This window comes from Anser anser (assembly GCF_964211835.1).
Source record: "Anser anser genome assembly, chromosome: 2".
Taxonomy (NCBI): Eukaryota; Metazoa; Chordata; class Aves; order Anseriformes; family Anatidae; genus Anser; species Anser anser.
In genome coordinates this window covers 54,378,506-54,389,007 of record NC_139721.1, presented here as the reverse complement: position 1 = coordinate 54,389,007, position 10,502 = coordinate 54,378,506, and positions in this window count along the sequence as shown.

Here is a 10,502-nt window from a genome sequence, read left to right as displayed (position 1 = left end):
GCAAGAAGAAATTTCTGAGATGACCTGGAATAGCAGAAGTCAAGACCCAGTGACACAGTAGATTGTCTATATTTCTAATGATTTGCCAGTCAGCATCAACTGTTTAGGTCTGGACATCAGGCCTGATGTATCACAAATGAATCAAGTTAGAGCCCTTTCCAGTGAGATTGAAATCACCGAAGTATTTCATTTAGTCCAGCAAAAGCCACCCAGCTGCTTCAGCCTGTGCTTCTACAGGCTGAATTCACGCTCTCAGTTACTGATGGAAGCTCCATATCTTACTATCAGTCTCTTTTTTCCTTATGAACCCTATAAAAACATTTATATGAGCCAGTAATGTTGGACGAGCCCTTTCTCATGTTGCATTCCATACAAAAATCTGCCTGAGCATGCATGTATTTGCAATGTAAACAGCAAAGGCTGTTGTGATTTCACGTACCAATGCACAGCTCAGAACAGGGGTCTCGTGATCTGTGGGCATCCAAGGCAGCAGTTTGGTGGTGTCCCACAGCTGATGCAACATGGTTCATTTTGCAGATCCTCTCCTCTCCTCTCCTCTCCTCTCCTCTCCTCTCCTCTCCTCTCCTCTCCTCTCCTCTCCTCTCCTCTCCTCTCCTCTCCTCTCCTCTCCTCTCCTCTCCTCTCCTCTCCTCTCCTCTCCTCTCCTCTCCTCTCCTCTCCTCTCCTCTCCTCTCCTTGGGCTGCTTGTTTTGAGCACGGTTTGAAACCTTCTCCCAACGAGGTGTTGTCTGACTGGAATGATTACCTGAGGGAGAGAGCTCTTCTTCTAGCACAAAGCCTTCCAAAATGCATCCTTGCAAGGATGGCAATACCTTGTTGCCTTCCAGCAGCGAGGGCAGCCCAGCAAGGGTCTCATGATGAATTGCAGATGGATTTACTGAATAGTAATGCTGTCTCCTTCTAGCGGTATATTCTGCAGTATAATATTCTTATACAGAACAGGACAGTACCTAGTGGCTAACTTCACCCCGTTCACCACCATTAGCTTTGTATGGGGAGAAGGAGCCTGTGTTTACTACCAAATGAAAGGAGGCCATCCACAATTCTCCTTTTAATTGAGCTTAGCCTTGTAAAGTATGAAAAGGGTATTATATTAAGGCCAATGTTTTACTGTCAAGTAAGCAGGCTCCTATTGTGCGTATTGCCAAGCAGAGATAACAGGGCTCTTATGCAGTCAGAAATTTGTCCTGCCAAGTAGGCACCAGGTTTGTATAAAGCACACTCAGTGCATGTGTGTGCGCATGTACTGCCAGCCAAAGATTTGAGCTTGGCGTTGATTTTTCCCAAGAAATCCCCAGGCAACAAATGCATGCTGATAGGCGTTTCCTTTGTTTGCAGGAGACCCGAACCAGGGATCTTCCAAACAGGTCTCAATATTTTTTTTCACATGAAATTGCCCCTATCCATCCTGGCCTTGCAGTAGCTTAGGTGTGGACTCGGATGTCTGCAGCCAGGCTGGGATCTCTCCTATCTTTTTATCTGCATCAGTGCAACTGAACATTTGTTAAAAACTATCATGAGGTGACTGAAAAGGAGAAATTAAAATTCAGTTGTAAGTGAGGTGGTGACTGAGGAGACGTATCTTATTGACTAAACTTGACTTAGTTGTTTAACAGTACTACCTGTATCTAGTAAATAGAAAAGCAGTCTGAGAGAGAAATCTCAGAGGGAGAAAAGAAATCTGATCACAATATTGCTGCAAGAAAACTATCTCATCATTCCCAAAAGATCTCTTGCAGCACGAATGATAGAGTTCCTAACATTTTGTTTGTTTCTTCGTTTCTGCTATGAATAAAATATTGGTGTGTTTGAGTTTCAGTCTGAGTTTGGGCGTGTGACTTCTCCTCCCACCAACGATCTAAACAGTCCCAAAATGGGGAGGATATTTGATGTAAATTCCAAATCCCTGTTGGGCTCTAGGTCCTTTATGAGGACAAATTAACCCCTAATGAAACTTGCAGTTTTTGCTATGCTGGCACAAGTTATAATTACTCTTGTTATGACGTCCATGTTTTTCTTTTTAGGACAAGTCCTAAAAAGTTTAATACATGTTTCAATTTCCATGTACATCAGTGGTAGTGCTGCCTGGTTATGGACTTCAGAATTTGCCCCCAACACATATAATCTCAGATCTCAGTTTGTTCAGACTTGAAAATATGTTTTTTTGTGTAGTTTTTTTTTTTTTTAATGTTCAGCAAGAAAATGCTCTACAAGGTGGAAAAGAATTCACTATTTGATCAACATCTTTATCTTTTCTAATGAAGAGCAATGATATATTTATCTCTTCAAATAAGCAATAAATTGTCAGGGCCCTGAGTGCACCAACAGATGCTGATTACCCTGACATAATTCATAGCCCAGACTATTTTGAAGAGCAGAAATTGAAAACATACACGTTGCAGCATATTTTAAAGGTGATTGAACTGTGATGGATGCTTCAGGTCCAAAGATCTGGCAGTGCACTAGGAGGCTGTAAATGTTATTATTTAGAGTAGCTAAATTCCAAGCAAATGTGGAATTCTATCCTGTCTTTTAAGGGTACACAGACATACCTTCACCAGGTAGCAGCTGGATCAGGAAATAACATATCACCCTCACCACTAGAAAATGGGTAAAAACTGAGGGGAATAAGCATAACAGAGCAGTAAGTGGAAAGCTCAGCTGTGAAGGTATAGTTTAAATAGAACTGACATGAGTTACCTGCAGTAACAGAGTCAGCAAATTGGAGATATACATGAAGGACAGCCTTAGGGAGAAGCTTCCACAGCCAGAATCTTTCTAAAGATCTCAGAAAGGTAATAAAATTTATTAGAAAATAGTTAAATCTGGCGCTATAAGGGAGCCAAAGAATCACTCAGTGAAAACCCAGAAAAGAGCCAAAAGCCTCATTTTGGTGTTAGGACAATTTTGTTAGGACAAATTAAAAAAAAAAAAAATCCTTTTCTTGGTGGAGGTGTGAGTTCGAGGGAGCCCTGCTGAAGCCCAGTTCCTTCGGTGAGTCCTGCGGATCGCACGGGAGTGTGGAAGCCAGCCCCTGGCCCCAGTGCTCCTGCAGCCACTGCAAGGAAGAAGCTTAGTCTCTGAACGATTCAGACCTTTTTCGAGGTGATGCTGTGCACTGAACTTCTGAGGCAGCGTGTACCTGGGTGGGAAAATCCCCCTCGGCTTGGCCACAGCCCCAGGGCGCTCTTCTCCTCCCTCCTGGGCATCTGGGTGACCTAGGGCGCAGCGCTTGCTTGTGGCTACAGAACAAACAGCAGCCTGCAAAGAAAGGAAACCAGGCCTGTGGGAGTCACCGAGGATCGAGGGACCTGGGTCCCACTTGATTTGCGCAGAGGATGGGTGGATATTGAACTCACAGATGGCTTTGTCCTGCAGGAACTACGCTGTGTGGGTGCAAAGACTTGTGTCGAAACAGGTGTGTTATCCCATAGAGACAACAAGTTAATACAAACTTATTTATTCCAACATGGGAGCGAGGACGTAAGTGTCCCTCCGAGGGGACACCCGTTTCTTGACCTGGTGACCCTGAGAAGGAAGCACTAAGGGAGGGCTGGCTGGTTTCTTTAGCTAGCCCAAGGGAAGAAGCAAAATATGCTTGATGTGCACGTGCTGTGTCAGTGGGACCTAAGGAGCTAAATGTGTAAGAAAAAAGGATGCTGATATTTTTGAGGATAACACCTAAGGCCTATCTTAAAGTACATGTGCTGCTCCCTGCTCTATCTTTGTGAAAACTTTATCTCTGGATCAAAGAAACAAACTAAGTCTAACAGCTTGTTTTTTTCAAGATAAGCCAAATTTTCACTGCCTCTCCTCTAACTTGCACTGGCACGCTGTACAGTGCCTGCTTTTGTGTCTGCTTACCAGAAGTTATCAGAAGTAATGCATATAAAGTAGAGCTTGGTAAGAGAAAGAGCTTTTCATTTACCCTCAAGTACCAAATATCCTGAGGTTTTGTTCCTCAGCAATTCTGAGGACTGTAAAGATCAGGTTTTACTGTCCAGGTGGAGGACACCACAGCTAGCACGGCCTTTGATTTTGTCCACTTGTCACTGAGTTGAGTCACAAACCAAAATCTTCCCTATATATTTAATCTCATTTAAATCACAAAGTACATTTGAGTGAGAGGACGTAATATATTATTTAGAGCTGGTCCATTAACCTATGGGTTAATAGCATTCGTGCCCATAAAAAAAAAAAAAAAAAAAAAAAAAGCACAGTTGATAGGAAATTTTGAGAACTAGACAGCATCTGTGAAATATTAATTCCTTATACAGAGGTCTTGAAAAAGAGCAGACTGCCTTCCCAAGTGAAAGGCAGAAAGCTCTCTGAACACATTGTACCTGCACTGTTTCCTACACTGAATCTTTTCCAGCATTAGCATTAGGGCTTGTCTTTTTTTTAGCCCCTGATAGCAGTGAGTTGACCGTGTCCCATTCCGTCCCTGTTTTGTGAGAACATGGTCTCTGCAAGATACCTCTCCTCTGTAACACTCTTCCTCATGAAACAGGGTATCTACAACTGTCCTTTTACTCGTTTTCCTTTTATTCCAGTAACCTGTCCTACCTCACAAATGCATGGATTTTGCCCATGAAGCAGTTAGGACCACAGTAATAACATCATTTAGCCACCGAACTGCACCAAGGCATTGAAGAATGGCACTGGTGCAGTTAGCAATGAGAAAATCTGTCTCCTCCACCTCCTTGACATACAGCATGTATATACCACATGGTATATAGCACGTGCATTGCCATCCTCTGGGTGTGCACCAGAGGGAAGGAGCTCTGTTTGTGGGACTGCTATGTCCCTCAGCTCTACAGTGCTGTGGGAGAGCACAACCACCCTTCAGAGATGATTTTGCCCTTGGAGCGCATCAAAGTGGAAAAGGCAGGGATGCTCTGTTCCCGCTACTGAGCAAGCAGTATAAGAAAGGGGACAAAATTCTCTGTCAAGAACCAGAGAAATGAAAGATAATATAACTAAGCAGATTTAAAATAAATAAATAAATAAATATAGCAGCTTGTTTTTGAATAATTGAACTTAGAAAACCTTTATCACTTGTACTGGTATGAAACCCTCCAAGCAGGACTTAGTTTCTCTGTGTTAGGGCTCCTTGTGCTCAGTATGAGTGGCTCCTTAGTCTCAGAAACAAAATCAACACTGTGGTTTTCAAAGTGCTGCCTGGAAAGAGATGTGAACAGGAAGAGTGCAGAGAGCATGAGGTATGTGCATGCAAATGTGCAATCACAACAAATCCAGCTCAGCAGGCTTATGTACGCTCAATTAATAGCAAAATTTTATTTAAATAAAAAACTTGCACCCACCCTGTTAGAGAACAGATAGAAATTTCTTCTGTGTTGGAACTGCAGACAGTGTCCCTTTAAATCAATGTTATTTTTATTCATTTTATTCATTTTCCTGTCCTTTGCTCTCAACAAGTCTCATTGCCAATGGAATATCTGAGGGTGAACGATGTGGCTTTCTTATTTTACTTTGTGACTTTGATGTTTTCATTGGGGTTCACTGGAATAAATGATCGTTGGAAATATACTGATATTCTCAGGGGATCCATCAATCTTTATTCAGAAAGAAGATTTCCCGTATGCTGTGCTTGACAAACATATTCCACTAAAATGTTACTTTGATCCCACCCACATTCCAATACCACTGTGCATACTTTGTCTAACTTTCTTTATGAATCACCCAATAAAACACACCCAGTTCAAGATATTATTGGCAATGTTACAGTCTACGTACATTAAATCTCATTTAAAACACAAACCTTTGAACCTGAAGCATTGCCAGTATTCAAATCCAAGAAAAAGCCAAAATGCTGTAATGTAAAGCTTCTTAATGTGCTGATGATAAAAAAATGTACCTGACATCCCTGAACTCTTCCCACAGTTAAGAAATATTACAGCTTACGCTTGTACCACAACCAGACACCTGGTGGTTCAAGCCCTGTATGATGGTTAAAAAAAAAGAAAACGGTAATTCATATATCAAAGGCACAAAGTTGATTTTGAAATGATTGAGACAATGAGCCTAGCCAGGATCTGCTGTAAGAGTGCAATTGCCCTTTCACATATTTAGTAATTTAATTAAACTAAGAAACTATTTTTGGACCGGACAGTTCTTTCAACTTTTGGTACATGGTATTACAAACCATCTCGCCCCATATATTGTCAGTTTTCATAACTTCTGGGTAATCACCATCTTCCTCATAGATTACACTTTTTTTTTTTTTTTGATGTTTATTTGTATCCTCTCTAGGTCTGTGTACATTTATTTCAAATACAGCACTTCATTCTTTGGGTTCCCTCCCACTTCAATAACTGAGAAGTTCTGCTTAGAAACTGGCATATGTCAAGAGCCATCATCCTTATTTTGGGTAGATTTTAGTGATTGTTTTCTCTGTTATACAATCCATGCTCATAATCTGTAGACTCTACACATTTTGTAACATTGCAAATAGGACATAAATCGAGTCTTTTAGAATATTCTCAGCCTCCGCTTTTAGAGGCACAATAATTTCAATTTCAATTATTTCTTCACTGAATTGATCCGTGCTATGTCTCGTGTATTTTTCACTGGTGTCCTGGTGTCGTGCCACTGTCTGCCCACACAAATGTCTGGGTCAGTGCTGCATGAAGGGTAATTACATGGTTGATGATTGAGTTGGAGCACAGGTAGAATGTCGAAGACTGTACAAATAAACACATCCAAAGACTGACTCCTCCAAGGGTCTACAAAAAATGTGTGTAACTGACCCTGAAATTCAGTAAGCTTCCTACAAGTGCCAAGGTTATCTAAACAAAGAGTTCTTAGGGTACAACCCCTTGACTTCTCCACCCCTGGCATTTTTTCTCGTTGACAGGTTCTAGCAATTGCACAGGCCAGGATAACAAGCCACGTCCCAGACCAATCACGCTCCTGACATGCATCCCACTGGCACCTACCACCCTTCAGATCAGCAAAAAAAAAAGTGCTTAGCTGCCTGCATAGGCATGTACCCAACTCTCCCTGACTAAATGGATTGCACTGCTGTTGGCTGAACAAGGTGGCCAAGAAGACTTGCAGCCAGCTCGTATTCACATGGCTTGTGAAACAGTGTCACTGTTAAATCTGACCTAAGCCCGGTTGAAATCCAAAAAAAGGCTGCAGACAGGTTGCCAGACTCCGCTTCTGCCAGGATTTGGGGTTTGTTTCCATTCTGCTTTGGAGAAATGCAATGTGAGGACAAGAAAACAGTAAGAAGGTTCAAAAACTGTTTACGAAAACAGAACGAAAAGTGCTGTACTAAGAAGCTTGCTGAGAGGAGTTTGGGATGGGGGAGCAAGAGGGCAGGCAGAGCCAGAGCTGTAGTGAGAAGAGAAAGGATCATAGGGAGGAACTAGTTGGAAGGGTGTGAAACTAATGTTGGAAAAGCAGGTTTGGTGACAGCGATAGTTCAGTCCCATCTGTCCCTCTGAGATGTGTTCTGGGATCTGAGTAACCCACCTCTGATTCAGGAGAAGAGTGTGAGCCTGTTATATGTGCCAATATCTAGGCAGACCTAGAGAGATGCAAATTCAAACTCAGTAGACCAGGAAATGAAGGAGTAAACAAATGCAAATATATTCATCTGAAAATCAGGTTGGGTACTGCCAGGTAGGGACTGGTTGGGTGGGGAAGGGAGACCGTGTGGGCTGAGGAAAGGCTGGAAAGCCTGGCTGATTCAAGGGCAAGTCTTATAGGGATGTAGGGTCTGTCCTAGCGTACAACTCAGAGCAGGGACACGCATTTACATTCATACTTGTCATGAATTGAGCGACATCAGATAGTGAAAAATAGCAAAGATCTTCTTGTGGTTTATTTTATTCCATATTTTCCACATCAGGAAATGTCTTGCTTCAGGAAACTTGCTTATTTCCTGATAAGCAGCACTAAGCACATCACTTTGCTTCCTTAGTTCTCTGTTTCTTTACCTGTAAGAGAAGAATAATGGCATTTATTTCCTTTCAAAAGGATTTGGAGATCTAGGACGAAAGGCGGAGGATATCAGTGTCTAACTACGATAGCATCCCAGCTGCACATATGTGTGGGTGCTGGAATTTCTTCCAACAGCCAGCCAAAATTCAGACTTTTTTTCCCTCTGTTAAAAATAAAATAAAATAAAATAAAATAAAATAAAATAAAATAAAATAAAATAAAATAAAATAAAATAAAATAAAATAGAAAGAAATCTCAACAAGCAACTGAGGAAGAGATTCAGAGTTTCTGATTGTCCAGTCTTGTTTCCTTCCAGTATGTTGGCGAGTCACAGGCCTCTGAGAACCAGGAAATATGGAGCAAAGATACATCAGAGCAACCTGAACTCTGCCCTGTTTGATCAGTGATTCAGCCTTCCATACCGACCGTATGCATGACACATGATTCCTGAAAGGGAGCTCCTCAGAGATGCAGCACAGCTCTCTGCTAAAGGAAAACCTGTGCCCGGGTGTGTGATACCGAACGAGGAATCCTGTATGTACGTGGCTCTCAAACACTGAGACACAGGTCCCTGGCACAGCCTCTGGGAGCACCTACAGGATCAGATACAGACAAAGACTTTCACTTGCCCAACAAAAAGGCCACAGACCACTCTCATGCGGTGCCTATAGCCAAAGGATTTGGGGATATCACCACTGGCAGTGGTCTTAACAGTAAAACGAGGCATCTGGACTCCTGCATGCACACCTCTCTTTCTTTTGACCACACGCTGGTACAGTTGCCATCCTTGTGCCTTTGGTGCAACAGGTTTGCTTGCAAATCCATGCCAATAGCCTTTGCCAGGTCCTTTGCCAGGTCCTTTGCCAGGTCCAGGTGCAGTCTTAATGTTGCATTGGTACATAGCTCAGTTTGGATTCCCCAGTTTAGAGAGGCGAGAGCATCACTTGAACTTGCCACTGAACTTGTCACTGTCCTGGAACAATGTGAGGTACCCAGAATGCAAACTTAACGTTGTATTAATTGAGCTCTCTGTCAGCAAATTTAGATGTTAATCCACTCGTGGTTGTCAAACTAAAAAGCCTGCTAGGACCTTCAAGTCCTGTATCTCAGCAGAGTCCTGAATAGGTACAGCTCTTGCTCTGGAAATGAGTGAAATTAAATGAAACTGAGTGGTGCACAGTCAAAAACCTTCATATCCAAAAAGGATGTATTAAAAAAAAAATAAATAAAAAGAAGACACAAACACCACCACCACAACAACACAAAAGACCTTCAGGATTTTTATTGGAGGAGAAAAAAAAAAAGCAACAACAAAAAACCACAGGAATGGGGAGGAGAAGGGAAGGAGAAAAGGAAGGAGAACGGGAAGGAGAAGAATGGAAAGGTTTTACGACGAGCATCCCTTTTTAGCAGAAATGCTTCAATGAGACACATTTTCAAGAGCACACCAACTGTGTCGGAGGCTTCAGCCATCGGGTTTTCATGTGTGGACCCATTCATGCTATAGGCACCCATGTGCTTATGCGTGTATATGTATCTCAATCTGACTACTTAGTCGTGGTCCAGTTTTGGTTACGCGCTATGCGAAGAACAGAAAGATGGTCTATAAAGTGTGTAACTTAACCAGAAATCACATATGTGCACAGACAGAATCCCGGGGGTGGACAAGAAAGTTATGAGTCAGTATTACTCAAGAGGATAAGCATTTGTCTTAGTGCACCAGCAGTCTAACCCCAATACATTTTTTGTAGGCTTTACAAGAAAAGAGCTTTGCAGAGGAGTCTGGGGGAGGATCGCGAGATGGCTCTGCGGATATTTATGGGAAGCTCATCCCACACAGGAAGGGTAGCTTGGGAGAAATGCAAAGCTGGTTAACATGCGGACAGTGAAAGCTGGCACTATTGTCTGGTCAGACACGGTGACTTACTTCTTCACAACAAGTGAGAGGAAATGAATTATTTTCTGTGAGAGCGGTGGCTTTGAGCTCCATATCTCTGGTGCAGTTTTGACTGAAGAGATGTTGGTAACCAACCCCAGGATACCATTTTGGAAATACGTCTAGGTGGATATGAGGTATCCTGCACCTTGCTTGGTCATTTGTGTAGGTTTGTAAATATTTATGCAGTACTTTATGCAAATACTATAAAGTCTCGTTGATTGCTGTGGGCTTTTATGAGATACTTCATACAGATAGCAATACAGGTGTCTTCTGTCCCATGCAAATAATCTTGCCAAGCAGTTTTCCATCTGTGTCTTTGCATCCATAGCCTTGGCATCTGTCCCTTATAGTGTGTTTTTCCATGAGATGAGTGTGTGAATGTGAGTTTATCCATTTCTTAAATTTTGTATTTTCCAGCGCCTGTACAGGTACTCACATGGATTATGAGAACTCCAGCACAGATCTGTTAGAACATTTTGGCAGGTGCTGTATAGCTTGTTCCTTAACACGTCTCGTCTAATGAAACAAGCCTGCTATGAAAAATTTCTTGTATAATTAGGTACCTTATTTT